Here is a 14,171-nt window from a genome sequence, read left to right as displayed (position 1 = left end):
CTCCCTCAAAGTATGCAAGGTTTCTCCAAATGAATAATCCTCAGGAGGAGATGTGGATGGAATAGACTCCTCAGCATAAGAATCCTCATAAGGAGGAATAGATAATTCCTGATCAGAAGAGGAATCAGAAGAAACAGAAACCTGATCTGAAGATTCATAATCAGTGTCTTGCCCAGGCCTCTTATCTGGAGGGGGATGGGTACCCCTGATCAAGGTAATAAGGTCTTCAGCCATTTTGATAATCTGTTTTTTAGGCATAGAGGTCTGTGCACGTGGCTCATGCGTCAGTTTTTTTAGTTTTAGAAGTTGCTTTTGTCTTTGGTTTAGCAGCTATCATCGGTTTGATATACAAATGTTGAGGTCTGAATACACCCTCAGAAGCCGGTGCTTGCTCAGCGGCTCCAGACCCATCTGAGGGAGATACATCCGTCGGTCCAATACCTTGAGTATCTTGCGGCATGCCGGACTCCACATGGGTGTCGGTAGAGGCCTGTGACTTGAAGGTAGTGGGTATCAGGGGCTGCAAAAGTGCCTCACTGAGTACTGGTGACTAGCTTAGGAGAAGCTTCGTTGTCAGTTTTGGATCTCGACTGCCTTTCTCTGTCCTTTTCTTTGTGTTTTTTATGTACTCTGGTAGTCGGATTGCTATCAGACAACATTTCTGGGTAGTTAAATCTGTTTCCAAAATACTTTGATGCAAAAATATACCGACGCTTAATAGTGCGTTGGTTAAATCTAGCACAAAACCGACAGCCAGGAACGTTGTGATCAGGGCCTAGAAAAGGAATACTGTATAAATGGAAATCCTTATGAGGTATTTGCTTCCCACAAGTAATACAATTAACTTTTTCTGACATCGGTAAAAAGCAAGAAAAAAGTTTCCCCAACGGGGTACTTAGCTTTAGTGAAGACTTCGGTACTGAAACTCGAACTCGAATATTTCAGTAGTTGGCCATCCGGCACTTGTGAAATGCTTCTGCTTCAGGCACAGCGCGGCAAGAAAGACTGAAGAAAATGGCGTCAGCTGCATGTTTTATACCACTGATGACATGACGTCATGGAAGAGGAGACAGTAACCAACGCAGGACCCAAGACTGGAATTCAGGCCGACTGAGGGCAACCTGCCAACAGATTACCCAAAATGTAATGACTGCAACAGTGAAACATGAAGAAAGTACAGTTTTGTATCTACCATAAATGTAGATGTCCGATAGATATGCAACTGCAGTCATAACATATGGGTTGTCCTGCCTCAGGCAGCCCTCGGTCGGCCGGATTCCAAAGTCTGGGTCCGGCGTCGGCTGGTGTCGCCTCCTCTCCGACGTCAGAACGACTGGAGTATAAAGGCATCGGCCGACGCCATCCTCTTCAGTGTTTCTTGCCCCAGATGCCAGGTGCCCTCCTAGGAAGGCTAAATTTGGTGAATGGATAAACAATTCCAGACATGCACAACAGTAATAAACAGATACACCATAGGAGATACCCCCAGCTAATAGGAATAGGGGTAGTGGACCCATAAAGAAGGTTGCAGAGGGGTAGGAGGGTGGGAAAATCCGACTGCAGTTGCATATCTATCAGACAGCTACATTTATGGTAGGTACAAAACTGTACTATGTCCTTCAAGAATGCAACTGCAGTCATAACATATGGGTTGAATACCATAGCCAAGCTGGGGGTGGTTGGAACTAAGAAAGTGATGGTGTAGCTAAAATGCCCTGCAGGACTGCCAAAGCAAAGCCTGCTCGGGATCTGGAGTATAAAGGCAGGTTGTAGTGCTTGGTAAATGTATGCACGGAGCTCCATGTAGCAGCCTCTAGAATGTCCTTTGTAGCCACTCCTCTTAGGAAAGCTGTGGATGTGGCTATAGCTCTGGTGGAGTGTGGCCTAATATTGGCTGGCACACGTTTTCCATGAAAAGAATAGCAGAATCTAATGCAGTGTCCAATCCATTTGGAAATTGTTTGTTTGGAGATTGCTTTTCCTTGTACTCCAGCAGCATAGGCTACAAGCAGTTGGTCAGACTTTCTGGTGGCCTTAGTTCTGTCCAAGTAGTAGCGTAGTTGTCTGTGTATGTCCAAAGTATGCAGCAGTGTTTCCCCCCTGTTTTGAGGATTAGGGAAGAAAGTAGGCAGGTGAATGGCTTGATTTAGAGACACCCTGGAAATTACTTTTGGCATGAATGAAGGATTCGTTCTTAGAGAGACTCTGTCCTGATGAAAAATGAGAAAAGGAGGTACTGCTATGAGTGCCTGTATCTCCAAGACTCTTCTTGCTGATGTGATTGCCAATGGGAAAACCGTTTTCCATGAGAGAAATTGCATTTCTGAAGTTGCTACTGGTTCAAAGGGAGGAAGAGTTCATTTTTCCAAGACGAAATTGAGGTCCCATGCAGGTACTGGCGGTTTTCTGGGAGGTTTGATATTCTTTATCCCTCTTAGGAACTGTCTTAGCAAAAGATGTGAAAAAGTACAGTTTTGTACCTACCATAAATGTAGATGTCCGAACTGGATAGCATCTGCAGTCATAACAACTGGGTTGTCCTGTCGTCAGGCAGCCCTTCAGTCGGCCGGATTCCAAAGTCCGGGTCCGGCTTCGGCTGATGTCGCACTCCACCCGACGTCATCTCTGTTGGTCTTCGGGTATAAAAGCATCAGCCGACGCCATTTTCCTCAGTGTTTCTTGCCCCAGATGCCAGAAGCCCTCTTGCAGGCTAAAATTTGGATAGATGCCAATGTTTCCAAATAGATAGAGGTAAACACAACAATAAGCATGTATGTACATATATACAAACAAATACACCATAAAAGACTCCCCCCCAACAGCTAGCTATTAGGAGGGTAAACACCCTAGGAGTACCACAGAGGGAAGGAGGGAGGGTAATCCTGACTGCAGATGCTATCCAGTTCGGACATCTACATTTATGGTAGGTACAAAACTGTACTATGTCCTTCATGGATGCATCTGCAGTCATAACAACTGGGTAGAATACCATAGCCAACTAGGGAGGAGGATAAAAGTAGATTATGGTGTGTTTAGGATCCCTTGCAGTACAGCAGTGGCAAACCCTGCTCGGGATCTGGAATATAGAGGCAAATTATAATGCTTGGCAAATGTATGCACGGAGGTCCAAGTAGCCGCCTCAATAATGTCTTTGGTTGCCACTCCTCGTAAGAAGGCTGTGGTAGTGGCTGTTGCCCTTGTAGAATGAGGTCTTATGTTCTGTGGAATTGGTTTTCCATGGAAGGAGTAACAGAATCGTATGCAATTTCCTATCCATTTGGAGATTGTCTGTTTGGAAATAGCTTTTCCTTCCCTTCCTGTTGCATAGGCTACAAAAGTTGGTCAGTCTTTCTGCTATTTTTGTTCTGTCCAAGTAGTAGCGTAGCTGTCTATGTACATCCAAGGTATGCAGTATTCTTTCCCTCTGTTTTGTGGGTTGGGAAAGAAGGTAGGTAGGTGGATTGCCTGGTTTAAAGACACTCTGGATACCACCTTGGGCATAAATGTAGGATTAGTCCTCATGGACACTCTATCTTGGTGGAAGATTAGGAAGGGTTGCACTGCCATTAAGGCCTGTAGTTCTGAAACCCTCCTTGCTGAAGTAATTGCCAGTAGGAAAGCAGTTTTCCATGACAGGTGTTGTAGGTCTGCTGTTGCTGCTGGTTCAAAGGGTGATAGTGTCAATTTTTCTAGCACAAAGTTCAAATCCCAAGCTGGTAATGGTGGTTTCCTTGGAGGTTTTACATTCTTGATTCCTCTGAGGAACTGCCTGAGCAAAGGGTGCGTAAAAACATGTGGATCAAAGCTGTATTCTGCTGAAATAGCTGATGCATGTATCTTGATGGAGGAGTAGGACAGGCCTGAATGAAGAAGTTCGCCAGATACTCCAGAATGTTAGGCATATCTATGTTTGACACATCTTTTCCTCTTTCTGTACTCCAAATGACAAACCTTTTCCATTTTCCAGCATAGTTCCTTCTTGTTGAAGGTCTGCGTGCTTCAAGAATAATGTCTTTTACTCTTTGGGAAAGTTCTGGATTAGCTGCTGCTATGTGATGTTCCATGCAGTTAGTTGCAACGTTTTTAGGTTTGGATGTATGATGCTGTAGTTGTTCTGAGTTAACATAAAAGGCATCAGGGGTATTGGCCACATATTGTTCCGAGACATGCTCCTCAGTAGTGGGTACCAGTGTTGTCTTGGCCAGTTCGGAGCTATAAGGATTATCCTTGGACGTTCTTCCTTAATTTTCAGTAGTACCTTGTGTATCAAAGGAAGAGGTGGGAATGCATATGCTGTTAGGCCTTTCCAGTTGAAGGAGAGCGAATCCACTTTCCATGCTAGTGGGTGGAATGTCCTTGTGCAGAATTTTTTGAGCTGGTGATTGAGAGGTGATGCGAATAGGTCTATCTGTGGCATTCCCCATTTCTTTGAGATGGTCTTGAAGATGTCCGGGTGCAGCTTCCATTCGTGGGCATCCGAAGTGGTTCTGCTTAATATGTCTGCTAGAGTATTGTCTTTCCCGGTACAAATATTGCCTGTAACTGGATGTTGTAGCTGAGTGCCAGGGTCCACAGCTCCAAGGTCATTCTGCATAGGGGGTATGAATGAGTGCCTCCCTGTTTGTTGATGTACCACATGACTGTGGTGTTGTCTGTCCTTATCATCAACTGGCCCTCCTTGAGAGATGGTTTGAACTTTTGGATTGCCAGTTTTACTGCCAGCATTTCTTTTAGGTTGATGTGCAGGTGAAGTTGATCCTGTGTCCACAATCCTTGCACGCATTTGTCCAGCATGTGGGCCCCCATCCTAGGTCTGAAGCGTCTGTTGTGATGGTCTGGCTTGCTTGACATCTGCGAAAGGGTAGGCCTGGGTTTGACTGGCATGCCTGAGCCCACCATAGGAACTCCTGTTTTAAGCATGGAATTAGTGGGATTTCTGTTTCTAGACTGTGTCTGTGTTGGGACCATAAATTCTTTAGGTACCACTGTAGTTTTCTCATATGTAGTCTGGCAAATGGAACCAAGATTATGCATGATGCCATGAAGCCCAAGGCCTGCAGTACTTTTCTTGCTGTTAACTTGTTCAGTTTTGTTAGTGCCAAGAAGTAAAGAGGAAGTTCTTTTTGTTTTCTGTAGTCAGGAATGCCATTTGTTTTACTGTGTCCAATTCAGCCCAAGAATGTCCTTGTTTGGGATGGTATCAGCCTTGACTTTTGTAAATTGACTGTGTATCCCAGTGCTTGTAGCAAGTAAATGACCCTTTGTAAATCTGTTGTCAGCTTTCTTTTGTTGTCCCCTTGTAGCAGGCAGTCGTCCAGGTATGGGTAAATTTGAATTCCCTGTAGTCTGCAATGGCGATTACTGATGCCAGGCATTTTGTGAATACTCTGGGCGCAGTAGATAAGCCAAAGGGCAATGCTGAGAATTGATAGTGCTCTGATCCTGCAAGAAATCTGAGGTATCTTCTGCAGATTGGTCGAATGGGACGTGCAGGTATGCCTCCTTGAGATCTAGAGTTACCAGCCAAGACTCCTTGCCCAGCATGGGAAGAAGCTGCTGTAGGGTCAGCATTTTGAATTTTGGGACAATGATGTATGTATTTAAGGTGGACAGGGCAGAATTGGTCTCCAACTTTTTTCCTTTCTTGGAACTAGGAATAGTCTGGAATAGAACCCCTTTCCTTGCTCTGCTGTTGGCACTCTTTCCACAGCTCTCATGTTTGCTAACTCCATTATCTGGCGTAGAGCCTCTGTTTTTGATTTGGAGGTAGATTTGGCATTCCTCTTTGACTGGTAAAGTGTGGAAGTGAAACCGGTAACCTTGATCTATGGTTTGTAAAATCCACTTGTCTTTTGTTATGCAGTGCCAGTTCCTTGAAAATAAGGTTAACTTTCCGCCTAGAGGAGCTGCTATTTGTTCCCTGGTAGGCGGATTTAGGGTTAAGTCACTGTGGTTGTGCTGATGTAGTGGCAGTGGCTGTGTCTGTGCCTCTGTTGTTACCTTGCCACTGTCGTCCTCTGTAGGCACCTCCTCTGGATTGGTTTCTGCCTCTGGAACGTCTATTCCTGCCCCTTTGAAATTTTGTGGAGTCAGGAAAGGACCAATTTTTGGCAGGCCAGTTCCTGCTAAACCTTGGGGGTTGAACCTGCAAGAAATCTTTAACAGTTTGAACAGATTTTGCCTTTTCTTCCATTTTCTTCATAACCTGCTGGGCAGGTGTACCAAACAAACTTGTCTTGTCCATAGGAGCATCTAGCAGCTTAGCTTTAACATGGTCCGGTAAAGCTTGTTCCTTTAGCCATGCATGCCTTCTTATCACTGTGCCTGTCATGGCTGATCTAAATGAAGCCTCCAGTGCATCATAGCCACATTTTAAGGAATGGTTGCTAACCTGTTGTATGTTATTTACCATCTCTAATACATATTTCTTATCAAGAGATTCATCAGTGGTTAGTTTTTTAGTTAACTGATCAAGCATAAACTCTTGGTATTGTATCATGTGAAACTGACAGTTTAAAGCTCTAGCTGAGAGAGTAGCTGAAGTGTAGACCTTTTACCCCATCTGTCTAATGACCTTGCTTCCCTTTCAGAAGGAGTAGGGTTTTTAGCTATGGTCGGCTACTGCCTTGGGACCCTGGGATATAGTTTCTGGGTCTGCAAGTGGGGCCTTGTAAAGGTGGTGATGAGTATCTGGCACCCTGTAAAATCTGTCTGGTTTGGCAGGGGCTGGGGTAAAGAATCTGGAGCGGAGCAAACATCATTGAAAGCATCATCCACCACAGAGAGAACAGGAGGTATAGCTAAGGGCCTGTGCTGTGGGAGGTGCAGAAAGGTCCTAAGTCTTTTCTGGAGTCTGAAAAATCCTGTTGCTGCCATTGGAACTGTTCTCGCATGGCATGCAAGGTTTCCCCAAAGGAGAATTCTTCTGGTGGGGAAGCAGCTGGAATGGATTCTTCAGCATCAGAATCTTCAAAATTGGAGAAGGGAGCCTCTGGCTGGTCAGTTATGTCTGATTCATCAGCAGATTCATCAGAGGACACTGGCTCAGGGGCTCTGCCCTAGGTCTCTTCTCTGGGGCTGAGAGGCCCTATCTGGGTGAGATTGAGATCCTCTGATTAAAGAAATTAAATCTTCTGCCAAAGTAAGCATTTGGGAACTAGAAGAGGGCCTGGATGTGGGGGTTTAACAGGCACTGTTTTAGTAGTCTTGGCTGCTTTAGCCCTGGCGAAGGCCTTAATGGACATGGCTGCTGGAGGCCTAGCAGCACCACGTGCTGGGGTAGAGACATCCAAGGGGATGGTGTCTGATAAGTCAACCACCGTAGTGGGTAAAATTTCTGAGGTCGATTCAAGAGTTGTAGCAGGGGCCTCAGTTGTAGGAATAGGTTCAGCTGTACTTAGATCAGTTTTCGGTTTCGGCGAAACCGAGACACTCATGATTTGCTTAACCATGGTTTCGGCCGAAACTGCGGACCGCGAGTGTCGGTCTTTATCTTTGCATTTTGGTAGATTGGGTAGTCGGAGGATCCGGCGGCATAATGTCGCAAAATCAGAACCGAAAAACTGTTCTGCAAACTCCGACCGGCGCCTAAGCGTTCGTCGGTTGAAAAAGCACAGGCGAACAGGCTGCTACGTCGTGGGCTGGGCCTAAACAAGGCAGACAGTAAGAGTGGAAATCTTTATGAGGTATTTGTTTCCCACAGGTTAAACAATTGTTAACTTTTCTGACATCGGCTGAGGCAAGAAAGAGTCCCCACGGGTACTTAGCTTTAGAAGTCTTGAAGTAGTATTCGGTAGAAGTAATCTCTGGATCCGACCGACCGGCACTTGCGAACAGCTTCTGCTTGAGCCAGCGGCAAGAAAGACTGAGGAAAATGGCGTCGGCTGATGCTTTTATACCGAAGACCAACAGAGATGGCGTCGGGTGGAGTGCGACATCAGCGAAGCGGACCCGGACTTTGGAATCCGGCCGACTGAAGGGCTGCCTGACGACAGGACAACCCAGTTGTTATGACTGCAGATGCATCCATGAAGGACATCACAGGTGGATCACAATTGTATTTTGCTGAGATTGCTGAGGCATGAATCTTTATGGAAGAATATGAGAGACCAGTATGAAACATTTCTGCCAAGTATTCCAATATCTGAGGTATACTCAATACTGTTGCATCCTGACCCCTGTTAGCATTCCAGATGATGAATCTCTTCCACTTGGCTGAATAGGTTTTTCTGGTGGAAGGTCTGCGTGCTTCCAGTAAGATCTCTTGAACTTTTTTGGAAAGAGAGATATCAGAAGGAGTTATGCCTCCAGGCTGTCAGATGCGATGTTTTCAGGTTTTGATGAACAGTCCTGTAATTGTGTTGTGTTAGAAGCAGAGGCCATAGGGGCAGAGGCCACGGTTTGGTCCAAGTTATGCTCAACAGCAATGGGTACCAGTGCTGCCTTGGCCAGTCTGGAGCTATCAAAATGCCTGTTGGTTGTTCTGCTTTGATCTTCAGTATCACCTTGGTCAGCAGTGGTAGAGGAGGGAATGCATAAATTGTTAGGGAATTCCAGCTGAAGGAGAGAGCATCCGTTTTCCAGGCTAGAGGATGGTGGGTCCTTGTACAGAACTTTTCCAGGTGATGATTTATGTGAGAAGCAAAGAGATCTATGTCCGGTCTTCCCCATGTCCTTGTTATTTGTGAGAAAATGTGAGGATGTAGCATTCATTCGTGTGGATCCAAGAAATTTCTGCTCAGCTTGTCCGCCAGTACATTGTCTTTGCCTGGCACAAACTGGGATTGCAAATGTATCTTCAGACTTAGGGATTTTTCCCAGAGAATCATTGTTAGTCTGCAGAGGGGATAAGAATGAGTGCCTCCCTGCTTGTTTATATACCACATAACAGTGGTGTTGTCTGTCCTTATTAGCAAATGTCCTTGTTGAAGTGATTTTTCGAAAGTCTCAATTGCATGCATCACTGCCAACATATCTTTTTGGTTTATGTGCAGATGCCTTTCCCTTGGTGTCCATTGACCTTGAATGCATCTGCCCTCCATGTGCGCCCCCCATCCATGGTCTGAGGTGTCTGTTGTAATCATTTGACCTGCTTGAGGTTTGTTGAAAGACATGCCTTTGTTTAACTGACTTGCTTGAGCCCACCACAAAAATTCTCTTTGCAGACATGGAATGAGTGGGATTACGTCCTCTAGGCTTTGGCTGTGTTGGGACCATAAGCTTTTTAAGTACCATTGCAGCTTTCTCATATGAAGTATTGCCAAAGGTATCAGAAGAATGCAAGATGCCATGAACCCCACGGTCTGCAGGATTTTCCTTGCAGTCAGCTGGGAGAGCTTTGCTAGGCCTTTGAAGTACTCTGGTAACTGCTGTTGTTTTTCCTCTGTGAGATAAGCCATTTGTGTTTTTGTGTCCAGTTTGGCTCCTAGGAAAATAATTTGTTGGGATGGCAGAAGTCTTGATTTCTGAATGTTGACTGTGTATCCCAAGGCCTGTAGTAACTGAATGACATAGTCCAAGTTTGCTATCAAGGTTTGTTTGTTGCCTGCTCGTATGAGGCAGTCGTCCAGGTAGGGGTATATTTGAATCCCCTGGAGTCTGCAGTGTGCCACTACTGATGCCAGGCATTTCGTGAACACTCTGGGCGCAGTAGATAAGCCAAACGGCAATGCTGAGAAAGTACAGTTTTGTACCTACCATAAATGTAGATGTCCGATAGGAATGCATCTGCAGTCCTTACAAATGGGTTGTCCTGTCGTCAGGCAGCCCTTCGGTCGGCCGGATTCCAAAGTCTGGGTCTGGCCTCGGCTGGTGTCGCACTTCACCCGACGTCATAGCTGCAGTTATTCGGGTATAAAGGCATCAGCCGACGCCATTTTCCTCAGTGTTTCTTGCCGCAGATGCCAGGTGCCCTCTAGGAAGGCTAAATTTGGATAAATGTAAATGATTCCAAATAGTAGAAAGCCAACAAAAAATAAGCATGTATGTACATATATACAAACAAATACACCATAATAGATTCCCCAGCTAGCTACAAGATGGGCAAATACCCTAGAGTACCACAGAGGGAAGGAGGGTGGGTAATCCTGACTGCAGATGCATTCCTATCGGACATCTACATTTATGGTAGGTACAAAACTGTACTATGTCCTTCAAGGATGCATCTGCAGTCCTTACAAATGGGTAGAATACCATAGCCAAACTGGGGGAGGAGGAGAAATAAAATTATGGTGTAGTTAAGATCCCTTGCAAAACAGCAGTGGCAAAACCTGCTCGGGATCTGGAGTATAAAGGTAAATTATAATGCTTGGCAAATGTATGCACGGAGCTCCAAGTAGCAGCCTCTAAAATGTCTTTGGTAGCCACTCCTCGCAGAAAGGCTGTAGTAGTGGCTGTAGCCCTTGTAGAGTGAGGCCTGATGTTTTCTGGAGTTTTCTTTCCATGGTAGGAGTAACAAAATCTAATGCAATTTCCTATCCACTTAGAGATTGTCTGTTTTGAAATTGCTTTTCCTTCCATTCCTGTTGCATATGCTACCAGTAGCTGGTCAGTTTTCCTATTGCCCTTGGTCCTGTCCAGGTAGTAGCGTAATTGTATATGCACATCCAAGGTATGCAACAGTCTTTCTCCCTGTTCTGTGGGTTGGGGAAGAATGTAGGTAGGTGGATAGCCTGATTCAAAGATACTCTGGAGACCACCTTAGGCATAAAAGTAGGATTAGTTCTCATGGATACTCTATCTTGATGGAAGATCAGGAAGGGCTGTACTGCCATTAGTGCCTGTAGCTCAGATACCCTTCTTGCTGAAGTGATTGCCAACAGGAAAGCAGTTTTCCATGATAAGTATTGTAATTCTGCTGTTGCTGCTGGTTCGAAAGGAGGAAGTGTCAATTTTTCTAGCACAAAGTTCAAGTCCCATGCTGGCAATGGTGGCTTCCTAGGTGGTTTTACATTTTAATTCCTCTCAGAAACTGCCTGAGCAGAGGATGTGAGAAGACTGGAGGATCCAAGTCGTATTCTGCTGAAATAGCTGATGCATGAATCTTGATGGAAGAATAGAACAGGCCTTTGTGGAAGAGCTCTGCCAAGTATTCCAGGATGTTGGCTATGTTTACCAGTGACACATTTTCTCCTTTTGCAGTACTCCAAATGAAATATCTTTTCCATTTTGCTGAATAATTTTCTTGTTGAGGGTCTGCGAGCCTCCAAGATAATGTCTTTAACCCTTTGGGATAAGTTTGGGTTATTTGTTCTTATGCAATGTTCCAGGCAGTCAGCTGCAGTGTTTTCAGGTTTGGATGCAGGGTGTTGTAGTTGTTCTGTGTTAACAGCAAGGGAACAAGGGGTAGAGGCCATATTTGTTCCCGAGACATGCTCCTCAGTAATGGGTACCAATGTTGTCTTGGCCAGTCTGGAGCTATCAGAATGATCCTTGGACGGTCCTCTTTGATCTTCAATAGCACCTTGTGCATCAAAGGAAGTGGTGGGAATGCATATGCTGTCAGGTTTTCCAGCTGAAAGATAGGGAGTCCACCTTCCAAGCAAGTGGGTGGTACGTCCTTGTGCAGAATTTCTTTAGTTGGTGATTGTGTGGGGATGCAAATAAGTCTATTTGTGGGAGCCCCCATTTTCTTGTAATTGTCTTGAAGATGTCCGGATGCAGCATCCATTTGTGGGCATCCGTGGTAGTTCTGCTTAGTATGTCTGCTAGAATGTTTTCTTTTCCTGGTACAAAAGTTGCTTGTAACTGAATGTTGTAGCTCAGGGCCACATTCCAGAGGTCCATTGCCATCCGGCATAGAGGGTACGAATGTGTGCCTCCCTGCTTGTTGATGTACCACATAACCGTGGTGTTGTCTGTCCTTATCAACAGTTGACCTTGTCGAAGAAATGGTCTGAATGCCTGAATTGCCAGTTTTACTGCCAGCATTTCCTTTTGATTTATGTGTAAGTGCAGCTGGTCTTGAGTCCATAAACCTTGAATGCACTTGTCCAGCATGTGGGCCCCCCAACCGAGGTCTGAGGCGTCCGTTGTGATGGTTTGGCTTGGTTGAGTGTTGTGGAAAGGCAATCCTTTGTTTGATTGACAGGCCTGAGTCCACCATTGGAATTCTTGCTTCAGGCATGGAATTATTGGAATTTGGGTTTCTAGGCTGTGCTTGTGCTGAGACCATAAATTCCTTAGGTACCACTGTAACTTTCTCATATGCAGTCTGGCATGTGGAACCAATATTATGCAGGATGCCATGAAACCCAAGGCTTGCAGGACTTTTCTTGCTGTTAGATGATTCTGCTTTGTCAATGCCAAGAAGTAGAGAGGGAGTTGCTCCTGTTTTTCTACCGTTAGGAATGCCATTGGTTTCGTTGTGTCCAGCTCTGCACCCAGAAAGGTTATCCTTTGGGATGGTATCAGTCTTGACTTTTTTATATTGACTGTGTATCCCAGAGCTTGTAGTAGGTAAATGACCCTTTTCAAGTCTTCTGCTAGCTTGTTTTTGTTGTCCGCTTGTATCAGGCAGTCGTCCAGGTAAGGGTAGATTTGGATTCCCTGAAGCCTGCAATGAGCAATTACTGATGCCAGGCATTTCGTGAACACTCTGGGCGCAGTAGATAAGCCAAAGGGCAATGCTGAGAATTGATAATGCTCTGATCCTGCAAGAAATCTGAGGTATCTTCTGCAATTTGGTCGTATGGGGACGTGCAGGTATGCCTCCTTGAGATCTAGAGTTACCAGCCAAGACTCCTTGCCCAGCATGGGAAGAAGCTGCTGTAGGGTCAGCATTTTGAGGTTTGGAACAATGAGGAATGTGTTTAAAGCGGACAGGTCGAGAATAGATCTCCATTTGCTTTCTTTTCTTGGTACCAGGAAGAGCCTGGAGTAAAATCCCTGTCCTTGCTCCATAGATGGTACCTTTTCCACAGCTCTCATTTTTAATAATTGAGCTATTTGTTTCAGAGCTTCTGCCTTTTGATTTGGAGGTAGGTTTGGCATTCCTCTCTTCCCTGGTAGAGTATGGAAGTGAAACCTGTAACCCTGGTCTATTGTCTGCAAAATCCACTTGTCTCTTGTGATGTAATGCCAGTTTACTGAAAATAAAGCTAGCTTTCCGCCCAAGGGTGCTTCTAGTTGTTCCCTGGTAGGCGGTGCTAGAGCCAAGTCACTGTGATTGTCCTGTAGTAGTGGTGGTGGCTGTGTCTGTGGCTGCACCTCGTTGGTTGTTACCCTGCCACTGGCGTCCCCTGTAGGCACCCCTGGATTGGCTTCTGCCTCTTGAATGCCTATTCCTGCCTCTCTGAGCTCTGGAGGAGTCTGGAAAGGACCAATTCTTGGAGGGCCAATTCCTGCTAAACCTTGGAGGTTGGACCTGTAAGAAATCTTTCACTGTTTGGACAGATTTTGCCTTCTCTTCCATCTTCTTCAGCACCTGTTGTGCAGGAGAGCCAAACAAATTGATCTTGTCCATGGGAGCATCTAGTAGTTTTGATTTGACATGGTCTGGTAAGGCCTGCTCTTTTAACCACGCATGCCTTCTGATAACTGTGCCAGTCATGGCTGATCTAAAGGAAGCCTCCAGTGCATCATAGCCGCATTTTAAGGAATGGTTACTGACTTGCTGAATGTTATGTACCATTTCCTGAACAGATTTTTTGTCTAATGGTTCATCCGAGGACAGTTTTTTGGTTAACTGATCTAGCATAAATTCTTGATACTGGATCATGTGGAATTGACAGTTCAAGGCCCTAGCTGAAAGAGTAGCAGAAGTGTAAACTTTTTTACCCCATCTCTCTAAGGACCTGGATTCCCTTTCAGAGGGGAGGGTTTTTTTGGCAGAGGTAGCTGCTACAGCCTTAGGGCCCTGGGAGATAGTCTCGGGATCTGCAAAGGGAGCCTTATACAAATGGTAATGCGTGTCCGGGACCCTGTAGTACCTATCGGGCTTAGCAGGGGCCGGAGGTAGAGAATCAAGAGCAGTACAAGCATCATTAAATGCATCATCTACAACAGAAAGAACTGGAGGTATGGCTAAAGGCCTATGTTGTGGTAAATGCAGAAAGGTTCTAAGCCTTTTTCTGGAGTCTGAAAAATCCTGGCCCTGCCACTGAAATTGTTCCCTCATAGCATGCAAGGTTTCCCCAAAGGAAAATTCCTCAGGCGGAGAGGCAGAAGGAATG

At 45.4% G+C, this 14,171-nt stretch overlaps 1 protein-coding gene across 1 annotated transcript in view; it reads right to left on the bottom strand.

Moving 5' to 3' along the window:
• The window catches only part of RAPGEF1 (Rap guanine nucleotide exchange factor 1), a 2,911,094-nt gene that overhangs the window by 96,021 nt on the left and 2,800,902 nt on the right, over positions 1 to 14,171 (bottom strand). The window lies entirely within an intron of this gene.

The sequence above is a fragment of the Protopterus annectens genome, chromosome 16.part0, assembly GCF_019279795.1.
Source record: "Protopterus annectens isolate FY-2018-M chromosome 16.part0, PAN1.0, whole genome shotgun sequence".
Classification (NCBI taxonomy): domain Eukaryota; kingdom Metazoa; phylum Chordata; order Ceratodontiformes; family Protopteridae; genus Protopterus; species Protopterus annectens.
This window is presented reverse-complemented; position numbering and strand designations above follow the sequence as displayed.